The sequence below is a fragment of the Rhipicephalus microplus genome, chromosome 7, assembly GCF_043290135.1.
Source record: "Rhipicephalus microplus isolate Deutch F79 chromosome 7, USDA_Rmic, whole genome shotgun sequence".
Lineage (NCBI taxonomy): Eukaryota > Metazoa > Arthropoda > Arachnida > Ixodida > Ixodidae > Rhipicephalus > Rhipicephalus microplus.
In genome coordinates, this window is record NC_134706.1 from 117,021,580 (window position 1) to 117,037,073 (window position 15,494).

The 15,494-nt window shown below is 44.5% G+C and overlaps 1 protein-coding gene across 1 annotated transcript in view; it reads left to right on the plus strand.

Moving 5' to 3' along the window:
- Nucleotides 1-653: 653 nt before the first annotated feature.
- LOC119186815 (sulfotransferase ssu-1-like) overlaps nt 654-15,494 on the plus strand; it is a 41,551-nt gene continuing 26,710 nt past the window's right edge. The window contains exon 1 of the mRNA XM_075869597.1: nt 654-781. The gene's annotated coding sequence lies outside the window, so the exon portion shown is untranslated. The remainder of the gene's footprint in view (nt 782-15,494) is intronic.

Sequence of the window (15,494 nt, forward strand, 5' to 3'; positions counted from 1 at the left end):
TCTGAATAAAATAATGTCATTGTTTCATTAAAATAAAGTTTGTTTTTATAATTGCGTAAAACGCCCCGCATGTGTGGTATCAGAGGTGGAAATGCAGCGAGAAGAGAGACGTGGCAGTAAGAGGAAGAATAAATGCCAGCGAAAAAAAAAAAAAACATCGACGAGCAGAACCGTCTTGCACCGAAAAAGATAAGTACAGCGGATATAGTCACCATTAGTTTTAAGTGAAATCAATTATTGCTGATGACGAATACGGTCTACATCGGTCCTACTGTTAGAAAATACCATCACTATGCTCTCTTCTATGGTCGCGAAACTGTTGGAAATCCTAGAGAGATAAACCATTACCACCATCTCGCATTCTCGTGAACGTGTTTTTAGGACGCAGGCAGAGATTATTCCAAGTCGTCAGGATCATAATCAGCCTAAAAAAAAAAAGCCCGTGTAACATCCAAATTTGAAGGTCACTTTTTTGTAAAAATGCGTGAATTTTGAATGTCAGTTAGCCTTGGTTTTTTGAAAGTTATGACTTATTGTCGCAGGCCTACTGACATATATTCCCCATAGCTAGGAGGTATTGTATTTTGGGCATCAAATTGCAGAGGCCAACTTCGACAGGCTTCAGGCTACGTTCAAAGGGGAGCTGACACCGGGCACCTGGCTCCCTCTACCAGGATTCAAGAAAAACGCCTGTACGAAAAGTGGTCTTGAGTGCCCTCTGGAAGCTGGAAAGCAGTACACTTTCTCCAAGCAGATTTCAGTGCTTCCTTCGTTCCCAACGGTATGTGCAATATTACGAGGAAATACATTTCGTAACTAATACGCGGTAGACTAGTTTAAATGGGAATGCTGGGCGTATAGAAACTGTGATGTCAACATTGAGTGGAAGCCGCTCATTTGCTTGTTTACTCGCAAAAAAAAAGCAATATTCTAAACCTGCATTACACAGCGCTAAGGTAAAGTTAGCTTTGTGGTTTGTACTTCAGGTAAATAGACGTTATTTATATCGATGTTAAGCCTCGCTCAAGTAGATAAGTAGAACTCACAATATTTTTCGGCTAATATATTACATAGAGGTCGGGGCTTGGATTAAAAAAAAGTGTAGTTTTTATACAAAGCATCCGCTGTGACAGAATGGCGCATTAGGCGCCCATAGTATATGTCTCACGCAGAAATTAGTGACTTCATGAACTTCGTTGTGGACGTGACGTCTTGCGATATTTGCTTTTTTAACTACAAGGGATGGGATTGTTCTCCCTTGAGACGTCGTATGTTGATCGTCAGATGATGGATGTCACCATGCCTAGTAAGTTGGAACTGAACAGCAGTTAGCGTAGATATTTGTATACCTTGCCGCCGCGTGATGCCGCCCGTTAAGGCAAATAATATATCACGTATAACTTTATATATATATATATACACACACACATATATATATATATATATATATATATATATATATATATATATATATATATATATATATATATATATATATATATATATCCAGCGAGTGTCTTCTGTGAATCCAGTGATGAATAGAAATTGGCTTGAGCGGACAAACGTGTGAAAACTTTTATTGCTCCTACGTCTTGGCCGCCGGAGTCCGGCCTTTGTCAGGGAAGAAAAGAACCAGATCTGCCATATCGTAATATATATATATATATATATGTATATATATATATATATATATATATATATATATATATATATATATATATATATATATATATATATATATATATATATATATATATATACATGTGTGTGTGTGTGTGTGTGTGTGTGTGTGTGTGTGTGTGTGTGTGCGTACAATACGATATGGCAGTCTGGTTCTTTTTTTGGATGCTGATAGTGTCATTTAACACTTGGTTCTGTTACCATGCGTTCACGTTTTCTACCCTTTGCTGCGTTCGAAGCACGGCCGCTGGATCAAAGTGCACAGGTGCGGCCTGCTGCGTGCGCCGAAAACCGCGGGAGATGCCTAATTCACTTGACTGCCACCGCAGCGCCACTGCTCATGCGGTGCGTGTCGAGTAGCGTCGAGCGCTCGCAGGCTCACTGTGTTCGCGTCAAAGTGCTGCGAGCGGACACGCCAAATTTCGTGCCCGCTCAGTGAACTTCTTGAAGGATACAACAGGACCTTTCCTACGATACAGACGGTATTCGTTTTTTCTGCGAGCGACGGACCGGTCATGACTAAACGTGCTCGTCGCGGCAGCAGCCAGCTTTGACGTAGCTCACGCTTGAAAACTAGAAAGCGTTAATAGGGAGTTTTCAAATAAGGGCCGCAAAAGTTTGGGGCCCCAAAGCCCTTTGCGTATGGACGCTTTGGTTCAAGTAGGAGCGAAGAGTTTTCGAATATAGGGTCCCCGGCGCTTAGGATACTCACCCAATTCTTGGTCATGCCACGTCAGTGAGTGCCGTTACGTTTGTCTTACCCAAAACATTTAGGGCAGGCTTCAGGGCTCCCGCTCAATTCGAGAAATAGTGTTACCAACCTAATACCCAATGCTGTTTGGGTATTGCGCAGGTGCAGTGACCTTGACGAAATTTCATTGGGGCCCTAAACTTTTGGGGCCTCTATTCAAAAACTCTCTAATGACGAAGTTTGTCCTGTGTTCGCGGCACAGGACTGATATGTTTTAAGTTCTTTTAAAAATAGTTCTGAAAGCACTATTGCGGTACTTTGGGCTACTGGAGTGTTGCTAATTGTTCTCACCAACTTCAATTCCAAGACTTTTTTGTCCTAATCGAATACTGCAACGCGCATGCAGAAAGTGTGAAAATGCAATGTATTGTGCGTTAAATAAATCATAACTTTATTAAATAAATGTCTAAACAAATCCAACTGCATAGGGCTCTTTCCTGGCTTTAGCAACGGTACTACCTTTTATATCTTCCAACTTTCTGGAACCTTTTCTTCTCGCAAACTTTTATAGGTAATGTCAAACAGGTGTAATTTTCCTTTCTCGCACAAATTAGCAAAGGCAGCGTATGTAACTCCAACTGGTGCTGGTGAACTTGTTCGTTTTACTGAAGACAGTACACATTGGAGCTCCTCTGGTGTGAAGCTGTCATCCAGATCTGATGAACTGACCGCAGTGAAATTCGTTACAACCACCGAAGCTGGTTCTGCTGACGATTCATATTCGCTAGTTTAAACGGCCTCTTCAATTCACAGTATTTAATCGCAAAATTATTCGGCAATAACACGTTCACTAACTCCTCCAGACGGTGCTAGAGCCTGTAGTGGTCTCGAGTGGACTACTGGCTGTGGGAGGGCACGTACCATGTTCCGCAGTTGAGGCGCCGAGGCAAATGGAGAAAGTGAGGCACATAAACCTTGCCACCTTTTGGTTGAAAGCGTCCGCAGTCGGTTCTGTATTTCAGAATGTACTTTCTGTGCAAACTTAAAATCTTCTAAATTCCCCGACCTGCAATATCTTATTTGAGATCGGCGTTGTATTGCCCGAAACCGCTCATACTCAGCGTTGTCTCCCGCATACCCATCTGGAATGGATACTTTACAAGAAGAATTGGATTATGTAGACCGTTTTCTAAGAAAAAGATGTATGGCACTGAGTCTGGCTAAAATAGCCATACTTCCATTTACATTAAAAGGACCAGAAATTTCCGGATTATTCTGCAAAATCAGCCTGTTCAAATGGTTAAAACTCATAAACTCCTTGGAGTAATTTTAGACCGGAGACTAACATGGTCGCCTGATGTCCAGTCCCGTGAACAAAAAGTGAATCAAGCCATTCCAATCCTCCGGCATCTCTGCGGGGCCAAATAGGGTGGTACTACAGAGTCGTTATTAGCCCTACTTGTTGCCTGGATACGCCCCATCGTAACGTACTCACTGCCTCTGCTGCACGAACTTCCAGCCTCCACCGAAAGGAGACTTCACTTGTTATTGGCAAGGAGCTTGAGGATATACCGGGGTTTGCCACGGTCAACTTCCAGTGCTTTAGTGTATGCAGAGGCTCGACAACCACCTTTGGCAATGCTCCGAGCTAAAAAAACATATCAAAATTTATTTAGAATTTTCACGCAACGTGAAAGTCATCCTTTATCTGGGGAACTAACACAAAGGACAGCAACGCGACTACAGGATAGTGTATCATCATTCCAAGCAGCCGTACCAGGATTTAAGCGATGAAAACCTTCAAAACCACCTTGGACGCTGCTGCTTCTCAAGTTGTCTGTGAGATAGATGGCATACGGAAGAAAACAGACATGGCGCCTCTAGTTGCGGCACAGATGGTACTACATCATTTTCATATAATGCACAATGAAAATACGAAAATATATACAGATGGATCATGCACCGAAGAAGCGTCCGCCTGTGCGGGCTTTATACTCGAAATTCAGAAAAAGAGGATGTACTAACTATCGCACAAATATTCATCGACGACAGCAGATTTGGTGGCTATCTTTGAAGCAGTTAAGCTTATCTGCGAGAATTTAAGCTTATCTGCGAGAAGTTGATCTTATCGGCGAGAACGGATAGCAAGCGTGCACCCTTCAGCTAGTCGAAAATGCAAGATCACTTTACGAAAATGGTGAAATAGCTCAATGTATTGCAAAAACTGTGGAATATGCCTCAGCGCAGTGTCACAATATCGTGTTGCTATGGATACCCAGTCACATTGGAATAAAGAGAAATGAACAGGCTGACAGCCTAGCCCACAAAGCATTGAACGAAGGACGGGTTTGCGCAATCTTTTCGCCATTTTATAACGACATCATATTCGACATTTTATAACGCGAGAAGCTAACCATTGTTTGTTGGAGAAGTAGTTTGATAGCCCTAAATTAAAGGAATTAGTACTTTATGAAGTTGATCCACACAGAACATTTTTCATAGTGACAGATTTTCCATGATACTTAGAGACATTATTACATGAATCCACATGTCTTCTACTAAATGTAGCATACGCAAACAGCTTCCTGCACAAGTTACATCGATCCAACACCTCGGAATGCCATTGTGGTTATGCAGAACAAAATGTTCGCGATATTCTTTTGGAGAGCGTCAACTACGCGAATGAAAGAGAAGAATTGAGAAACAAGTTAACAAATTTGGACAGACGGCCTCTCACATTAAATATTTTACTCCGACCCCGGCCTGAGATACCTTCAGAAAAAGGCGAACATTTTCCTGACAGACTTCTTAATGGAGACCGGACTGGATAAGCGCCTGTGATAGAAAGCCAGGGATTGACATATATGAAATATGTTGGTGCATATACTGACAGTAGAAAAGGAAGGTGCGCGTGTGAACAGTTTATGACAGTGTGAACTGCTGCAAGCAAACTGTAAATTAGCATATTATTTCAACTGGTTTCAGTGTGCCATTATGCTTTTTTGTTGTTCATTTTTGGGTACTGTTCAGCATTATTCTTTCTCTTTTTCGCTGCAGAACTTAATGATATGAAGTAGCCGAGACAATATGAACTTCAACTTCTCCACAGCAAAACAGAACAAAACACAACAGAAAAAAATGACTCGCTGGTCTGAGTATGCACACATTTTCTTTCATGACTGAATGTTTTCACATTGCAATGTAAATAAAAAGAATAGAGTTAATAATGTGCTGTCTGGCTTCAAAGGCGCAGCACTTTCCTCGAAAGGGGCTCGTGTGCCAGCCTTACGAGACGCTGCGCGGTTGCGTTGACGTTGCCTGTCCAGTTTGCTAGCTGTGGTCGATTTGATTGATTTGTGGGGTTTAACGTCCCAAAACCACCGTATGATTATGAGAGACGCCGTAGTGGAGGGCTCCGGAAATTTTGACCACCTGGGAGCTGAGGTGGAAGCAGCAGCTTCAGAAAAACATCGCAGATGTCACTTGTGTGTTGAGGGCTGCTCGAAGCAGACCATAGTGCAGGGCACGTTATAATCATCATTTCATCAATGATTAAAAAACAGAAGACTTCTTGTTCAACTTGTAGCGCCAGAAGCTTTGCGCGGAGGCATTTTGCTATCAGCGATGTGACACCTATTTCGCCTACTGAGAGCCCGCCATACTTTTGTATAGTGGCATGACAGGGCAACTTAAACTGGCTTCTTGTCCTGACATACCCGTATCCTTTGTTGGAACATGCTTTCCACAGAACGCACTCCCTCAGAATCGCTTCGCTGTAAGCTGAATTTTTAGTAAAAAAATTGACTTAATTTTTTGATAAATTTCAGCTTTGTGGCTTTCGTTTGCTCCTTTTAGTAAACTTATAAAAGAGGTAATTTTTTTGTTGCTTTAGAGAGCTTGTAGCACTTCACGGATTGTATCGTGCTCGATTTGCAACGTCTGCAGTGAGTTCTTCAGGTGGTAGATTTTCCGCTGCAGGATATTGTTTTTTTTCGCCTTTTTCATCATCCGCTTCAGATCAAGGTCTCTCGGGGTCATTTTAACTGTACATGAGCTTGCTTGTTGCTTGCTTTCAGTAGGCAGCGCACAGTCAGATGTTACCTCCAAAACTCCCGCAGCGGCAGTATGTTTGTCTTCGCTGAAGAAATCACGCTCGACATTTCCACGCATGCTTTCACCTAGGCCACTTAGGGCACTATTTTTCGTGCAAACTGATGTGCTGCACCCTGCTACTTCTCTTCGAGGCAGTTTCCTTATCCTAGGTGGGCTTATCTATTTCATATATTACGGGTAATTCAGAAACAATGTTGGGACAGCAGTTGGTAATAGCAATCCCAGTTTAGTGCCTTTCTTAAAATGAATATCCTAGGTGGGCTTATCTATTTCATATATTACGGGTAATTCGGAAACAATGTTGGGACAGCAGTTGGTAATAGCAATCCCAGTTTAGTGCCTTTCTTAAAATGAAATGAACTTTTTTGGACCAGGCTCTTTGTACTTTAGCCCTAAGGTGGGTGGCCTCCTCACTACATGTAGCCATGGCTCGGTGCCGCCACCCGAACCTTGTTTAACAATCCTAGCTGGTTGTCGAGGTATTGCGTCACCAGCAAAGCCTCCCACTGGTCTTCAAATCTTGCAGTCAGTTTCATTGAAGTGCCAGAAACAAACCAAATATTGGTCGCTGTGTACCCACCTCGTTTCATTTCCTCCAGTACCCTGCCTGGAGATGATTCTGAGCCAAGCTTGTCGGCGTTGAGCATTTGACAGAAATTCATGGTAGGCCAAATCTGATTTTTTAAATTTTTTTTGGCGTTTGACGTGCACAGGGGAACGAAACAGTTCGTTGGCATGCTGGTGCTCAAATTACCCAGCTGACCTACGCTTCGCTTTGTAAGAGCCACAGCACATCGCAATTAACACAACTATCGGCAATCGTTGCCCGGAAACTCATAACGGTGTGCAAGGAAAGTTCGCTCTCAAAAGTGCGCCTCGCTGGAGTCTCCCCTACTACTAGCGCCCCTCTCGAAAGTTGCGGCCGAAACTGTCAACAACACTCTCACTTTTGATCCAGCGGCTGTGGTTCGAAGTGCCAGCAAGCTCTCGCAAAGTTGTGTGCATGTATGATAGCAAGCAGTTAAAAAACGTCCTCATGGTTGCTTTTGATGAATAAACAAAAAGTATGAAATCTCTTAACGCATGTCTACATTCTTAAGTGATTTGCATCAATACACCTTGTTTTCAGGTTCCACAAATGTCTGCATAATACAAAAAATGATAATCTTTTCAGATTGTATTGTAAAGTGCAAAAGACAGTCTCAACCTAAGTTGTTATGATTAGCTGCCTTTGTGACAACCAATGCCCTATTAAAAATATCCCTCACAAAAATGAGAATCATTCTGATTTACCAACATTGTCACTATTGCACTGGGCGATAGTCACAACAACAACAACAACAACAACAACAACAACAACAACAACAACAACAACAACAACAACAACAACAACAACAACAACAACAACAACAACAACAACAACAACAACAACAACAACAACAACAACAGCAGAAGCAGCAGCAACAACAACAACAACAACAACAACAACAACAGATCACCTGGTACTCTTTTTTTCGTGAGTTTTGATATACCAACTATATGACTCTTTCAAGACAACTGTCCAGTAGAGTTGCACCTTGAAAAGAATGTTAGAATTCCTTAAAGAAGTAATGACGTATTGTACGCTCGGCAATGTTATAGTGTACTAGAATATGGGGTAGTGTGTTCAGGCACCCTCTCTCGTCATGCATCGCGTGAAGCGTCGCACGTGGACAAAAAACCGGTTCTCAAGGCGGCGCTGCCGTAGCATGGGCTGGCAGGATTGTCAGCTCCGTGCCGTTCTGCCTTCTCGGGTGCTGTTCAGTGACTTGTTGCTTGTGTTCGCGCCCGCTTAACGAAAGTTTTTCTGGAAATGTTTTTGCTGGCCACACGATAGTGAGGCAATGTCGAGTCATCGGCGGCAACGACACTGCTTTGAACCTAGGTGTGAAACAGGGTAGACCATTGGAAAAAAGTGAGCAGCCGTCGCTTTTTGCTGCACCCAAAGAAGAAGCACGGAAGAAGGTTTGGGAACAGAATTTACATCGAAAGGATGGGACCTTGAACGAAAGCTGCTCTGTATGTGAGCTACACTTCGAGCCCTCATGTGTTCTCGGAGACTACGAGCACGTTATAAACGCTCCAAGCTACTTATCCAAGAAAGCGCCGCATCCAAGACCTTTGAGAAAGCGGAAGAACTCGGTGGTCGAATCTACCATCTCCAAGAAAACTGCAGCATCCTGTCTTGACGGTGAGGCCACTGACTCAGGTTCATCGATGGACCTTTCTGCTGACTACGAACCCAAGGTGGCGAACACTACAAGGACTGCAGGATTGCTGGAACGCTTACTCAAGCTTTGTTTACCTTGAATTTATATGAGCTCGATCACACCGCATCTCGTGTCAAAGAGAGTGGTAATTTACGTGCTGTCACGACTTCATTTTTTCGTGAAGGGTATCAACCAGTCTCAAGAGGCAAAACGAAAAAGAAAAGCTGTACGCGAAAGTCAGTCGCTGTTCGTGATGAAGTGATTGTCAACCGTGATGAAGTGATTGTCAACTGATAATTCCACGGAACGGCGTCGAATTTGATCGGTGTTACTGCTCACTGCAGTATGCGCGCTGGTAAATAAAGGGTTTCTTCTTACAGTTTGACAGTGGTGCCAAGTGATGTTTTATTTTGACTGTACAGTGCAATATCCTTGCCACAGCATCAGTATTTCAGCAGGCGCTTAATCGTTTAAAGACCAAAGATTGCCAAAATTATTCCCAAGTCTTCAGCTACGGCGTGCCTTTCAATCAAATGGCAGTTTTGTCACCTTAGCAACGTAACTAAAATTGCATGATGCAACTATCGACAAGAATGGTGCCGCTTCGCGTAACGAAGGAAGTCGGAGCTGTCGCAGTGTGCAGACTACGACTCGATATAGTAGTAATATAACAAGAAACTTTCGGGTTTAGAGGTGCTCCTTCGATGTCTCAATCTTCCTAACTTTTTATTCGTTCGCCAACCAAGCTTTAAAAACTGCAGGCAGTTTACACAGGGATGACTGCTTCGCCGTCGTTTGTTAATACCTGCATTTAAACCATGTGCTGCGGCTTTGACATTTCGTTTTGTTTCGAATGCAGTACAAACAAACACATTAGAAAGATTTTCGTGGGTGTGTCAGCAATTACGTATGCAAGCGCATATCACGGGATCGAATCCCGGGTGCGGCGGCTTCATTTTCGGTGGAGGCGCAAATACTGAGGTGCGTGTACCTAGATTTAGATGCACGTTAAAGCACCCCCGGTGGTCGAATTTGCGGAGCACTCCTCTACGGCGTCTCTCATAATCTAATGACGGTTTTGGGACGTTAAACCCCTGCTATTACTAATATCAAAGCACAGAAGTGCATAAAAAGCAAAGCGTGAAGTGACAGCCCATGCTAAGGTGGCGCCATCTCTTGGTTGTCGTTACCAAATGCGTCAGCCATGGCTCCTTCCTAAACACACTACCCCATATTCTAGTACACTATAGCAATGTCATGAAATCAGAAGCCTCGTGTGATACGTTTTCGTCCGAAATCACTGCAACCTGACAGTTGTATACTCAAGTTCATCATGCTGTATGAATATATTCTACATACATAGAAACGAAATGACACTGTAAGTATGCCATAAGGACAGCACTGTTTTCATTCGCAGAGATAAACACAGATAGCATGACATCGCCTACAACCATAAGCATAGTATATAAAGACGAGAAGGTTGCTCTATTAACCTCATAAAGCGTCTTCCGTATCAATCAAAATTATGCATTGGTGCCTTTTCCGGTAAACTGGTATCTAGTAGTAGTGTCATCTATTTTACTGTTATTTGTTATTCGTTTTCTTCTTTTTCATTATTTTGTGTGATCTCTCTTCTATCATCTTTTATTCCCTCTCCACCCTTACCTAGCACAGGGTAGCCAGCCGGTCTGGCAACTTACTAACATTCCTGTCCTTCCTTTCCTCCCCCTTCTCCTTGTTTTGACTTAGTAGTCAGGCTGACGATTAAGATGATGACAATGATGAAGTATTTTGCTTCAATGCAGCTTGAAATCAAGGCAGAAGTCCGACTGAAAGCGGACAATGGCACGACGATCTTCTGTTTTTACGTGCCCGTGAAGATTGTCTGAAAGTCTTCGCATCCACAGGGGACAACGAAGAATTCATTCTGTCGCTGCTCTACCAAGCTGTGAAGTCCTCAAGATGAAGATGACACGTGGCATACTTGAAACACCCAAGTGCGATTTGCGATAGCATCTTGAGAACAGTTGTTTTGTTACATTACGCAGATAAATACAGGGCCTGTGACAGCTGCACATTCAAAATGCCCACTTTATTGCTCCTTGCCTTTGATTTTCGTTATGCTGCAAAAGGTGGAGTTCCTTGTTGTCCACACGGACATATTATACTACTTCACAGTGTAATAGCAAGGCTTGTAAGCTCGGCCTTTGGAAAAACCTTCTAGTAGACTATCGAAGAAGGTCCATCCAAGCGATGTATTGCATATTGAAGCACATGTGCAATACAGCGTCTCCACAATATAGCTTGTTATATATAACATTATTTACTGTATTCGACGTTGTTGGCTAAATATAATGATGAAAAATTGTCCTTGATTTAAACATAGGACCAACTATATATTCCTATTTTATACGATATTTACAATTTTGAATTCTCCATCTTTTTTTTACAAGTGCGCGTTAGTTCTCATGCTTACCAATAAACATTCAATTTCATAAATTATCCTGTATGGTGCTTTATCCGTTTGTTTTAGTCTCTCTACCTTTCAGACTTAACAATTATATGCTTGATTTACTTGTAGCCTTGTTAAAATTAATTTTACTACTATTGGAACTTTCACGTGATAAAATTTTTCTAACAACCAACTCTTCAAGGTAAACTGTCGTGCCCTTCACTTCTGATGTCATTAATCATTGCCCTTTGTGATTGCAAGACTCAACTTTTTATGAAATGTGTCAAACTGTATTTCTTATGAGTACCGAGGTTACTGCAATGAGAGCGTGTGGGCACTGCACATTTTATCTATGTGCGCAGCGTGTGAAAACGAACCCCCTAGAACTCTCAAAATGCATATATTGTCATGACCAAGAAAGACGCTGGCGCTTCGGCGCGTGCGCAGCTAAGGGAAGGTAGAGGAAGAAGAAGGGAGAATAAGAACAGCTGGCCCAGGATCGGGTGCTGTCTCTGTTCTCTGTCTAGTTCATTACAATGGCACAGTCGATGAAGAAGTCGTACGTCCCGGCTTCGTCATCCAGGACAGCCACGATAAGCGCCGCTTGAGGACGGCGTGAAGGCCTCCTCGGCAGCTGTTCACCTGCCGCCACTGCCACCACCGTTCGGGGACGGCGTCAAGGCCTCCTCGGCGGCTGCAGTACTCGTTACCGGTACCATTTCACAAGGGACGCCGTCCACGCGTCCTTGGCTATGGATCCTGCCGTCAGCGCAAGCCGACAAGTGAACTCTCTGCAGAAAGCCACCGGTACGTGTCTTCGTGGTTCGTCGGCAGCGCGGGCGTCTCCATCAAGGAACGCCGTTCACGCTTCTTTAGCGATGGGGTCCCACCTGCCGCTTCAGCCACCCTTCAGACCACCTTTGGACGGCGTCCAAGTCTCCCCAGTGGTTATCGGCCATGACCTGATTGAAACCCTGCCACCGTTTCACGGCAGGGATCCGCACCGGCTCCTGTCCGTTGGGAATGCCGCTCACGTTTCCCATGGCCTACATTCCCGTTGCGGTACTCTTTCAACAAACGAGCCGCCACGGAACGCCGTCCAGGCTTCCCTGCTCGTCGAACTCACCGTGGAGAGTGCCGCAATTACTACTTACTCAACGGCCACGACTACTGACTTTTCAGGCCTAACGCCCAACAGCACCGCGGACCTGCGGCGTACTATCGCGCTACTCCGCGTCGAGACTAGCGAACTGACAGCGTTGATCGCCGAGAGAGCTCCTACAATGTTGCCAGCGTTGTGTGACATTAACGCAGTGTTGGATGTAGCTGCCTCATACGACCTTGAGGCAAGCACACCGGAGCAACGCAAGGAGCTTCGGTCCTCTCTGATCGAGCTCTCACACCAGCTCGACTGCTTCGCGTCGATCTCTGCGTTGCCACCTGCCACCTCACAATCACTAGCCGTCTGCAAACTACCGGCATTCCACGGGGTCCGGAACGACGCCGACAGCTGGGTGGCAACCTTCAACACGATAGCAATGCGTGAGGCCAGGACAGAAAATCAAAAGTGGACCGTGGCTGTAGACCATCTTCGGGAAGGTGCAGCGGCATGGAACCGGTATGAAGGCTGGAAGCAGCAGTCATGGGCGGAGTGGAGCTGCAAGCTCATAGCTGCTTTCGGTCGTAATCCTTACCACCTCCCCACCACCACCCCGTCCAACCTGGCCGGTATCGAGGAGCAAGCTCCAGAGGCTTTCCAACTCGAGGCTGCAGCTGTGCGCTGCAGCTTACCACATGAGAAGTTCCCGAAGCAAGTTCACTGTGGCCAGAGGCTGCTACCCGAAGCAAGTTCACTGCGGCCAGAGGCCGCTATTGAAGTCGGACCTCTTGAAGGGCGTTGCTCCAACGAAACAGCCGCACAGAATCATCCCGACTGTGCTCTGCATTGCCCTTCACCAAATCAACCCCATCCGCACACCGAGCTGAAGTGGAGCAACACCTCGAAGGTTCCTCGGAGCCCTCCAGCCGCGCGGCAGAAAGCTTCTCTGCCTGTTCTACGAATGACGTCAGACGCAGGCCGACAACTGAACCCTCTGCAGAACCTGCGTCAACTTAACCCTCTGCGGCAACTGAACCTTCCCACAGAGAGTCTGCATGGCCGAGACCGACCACAACGATGCAGCCAGTGTCCACCTCCCGATAGACTTGTGGAAGACTGTGGCACCCCGTTTCAGCGTGGCCAAGGCCGACCTCCGAGATGCAGCCACTATATCGACCGCCAGATCTATCTTTGGCAGATACCGGGACCAAATCGCGGCCGAGAGCGTCGGCCGCAACGGGGCAGCCAGTGCTGGCCGCCTCAGTCCACAGCACTTTTTCAAAAGACATCGTGGCGTGCAAAAGAGCGACCAGCTCGAGGCAGCCTGTGCCGTCCACCAGAGACGCTTCCCCCAGACCATCGCTCCATGTTGCATTGTGGTCCGGGCTGACCACCACGATGTAGCCAAGCCCACCCACGAGAAACTTTGCCGCCAGCTCCGCGCGCACACAGTCATGGCCGAGTGTCATGACCAAGAAAGACGCTGGCGCTTCGGCACGTGGGCAGCTAAGGGAAGGTAGAGGAAGAAGAAGGCAGAATAAGAACAGTCGGCCCAGGATCGGGTGTTGTCTTTTGTTCTCTGTGTCGCTCATTACAATATATATATATATATATATATATATATATATATATATATATATATATATATATATATATATATATATATATATATATATATAATATTAATGAGATCTAACAGATAGTAATGCCAAGTGATGTACAGGGGAAGTTGTTAGAACCAATGGAATGTAAATAAGAAGAAAGAAAAGTGTATGGAAAAATAACCAGACGTCAGCAGGAATCGAACCTACGACCTTTGAGTAACGCGTTCGATACTCTTAGCACTGAGCTACCACAGCGGTCTTCCCTCCATCCGCTTTTTTTTAGTTTATATGTGAATTTAGAAGTACGAGTGACAGTCAGCGCCATCTATAAGCCAAGCGACGAGTGTGAAAACACTCTTTTATGCGCATGTTTGGCGTCACGTAGCACGTCAACTGATTATGAGCGGGCAGCTGATTAATAGTCCCTCGTATACAACCTAATGACACCAAGTCTGCCAGTACGAGATCCTCCTTTAAGGAAATAAGGGAAAGAAGTGTATACCTAAGGGCTCATTTTTCCGTGTTTTAACAACAATAATAATGAGGTCTAACAGACAGTAATGCCAAGTAATGTACAGGGGAAGTTATTAGAACCAATGGAATGTAAATAAGAAGAAAGGAAAGTAGATGAAAAAATAACCAGTCGTAAGCAGAAATCGAACCTACGACCTTCGAATAACGCGTTCGATGCTCTAATCACTGAGCTACCACAGCGACCTTCCCTCCATCTACTTTTTTTTTGGGGTTTATATGTGAATTTAGAAGTAGGAGTGACAGTCAGCGCCATCTATAAGCCAAGCGACGAGTGTGAAAACACTCTTTTATGCGCATGTTTGGCGTCACGTAGCACGTGAACTTATTATGAGCGGGCAGCTGATTAATGGTCCCTCGTATACAACCTAATGACACCAAGTCTGCCAGTACGAGACCCTCGTTTAATGAAATAAGGGAAAGAAGTGTATACCTAAGGGCTCGTTTTTCTGTGTTTTAACAGAATATTAATGAGATCTAACAGACAGTATTGCCAAGTAATGTACAGGGGAAGTTATTAGAACCAATGGAATGTAAATAAGAAGAAAGAAAAGTGGATGAAAAAATAACCAGCCGTGAGCAGGAATCGAACCTACGACATTCGAATAACGCGTTCGATGCTCTAACCCCTGAGCTACCACAGCGACCTTCCCTCCATCTACTTCTTTTTTTTTTGGGTTTATATGTGAATTTAGAAGTAGGAGTGACAGTGACGTCGCTTGGCTTATAGGTGGCGCTGACTGTCACTCCTCCCGAAACTGTTGAGAAATAAATATATTTATCCTTGTTGACAACGCTCCCGTTGTGCCACATCCCATACCTTCACGAGGACTAACTGGCCCAATAAAGTACTACTCCCACTATATATATAGGAATCGAACCTACGACATTCGAATAACGCGTTCGATGCTCTAACCCCTGAGCTACCACAGCGACCTTCCCTCCATCTACTTCTTTTTTTGAGGTTGAATACTAATAAGTGTGAGGTTGAATACTAATAAGTGTAAAGTTGTTTCTTTTGGACGTAAACAGGTCATATCTAACTTCACTTACCATATGCAATGTGACAGGCTCT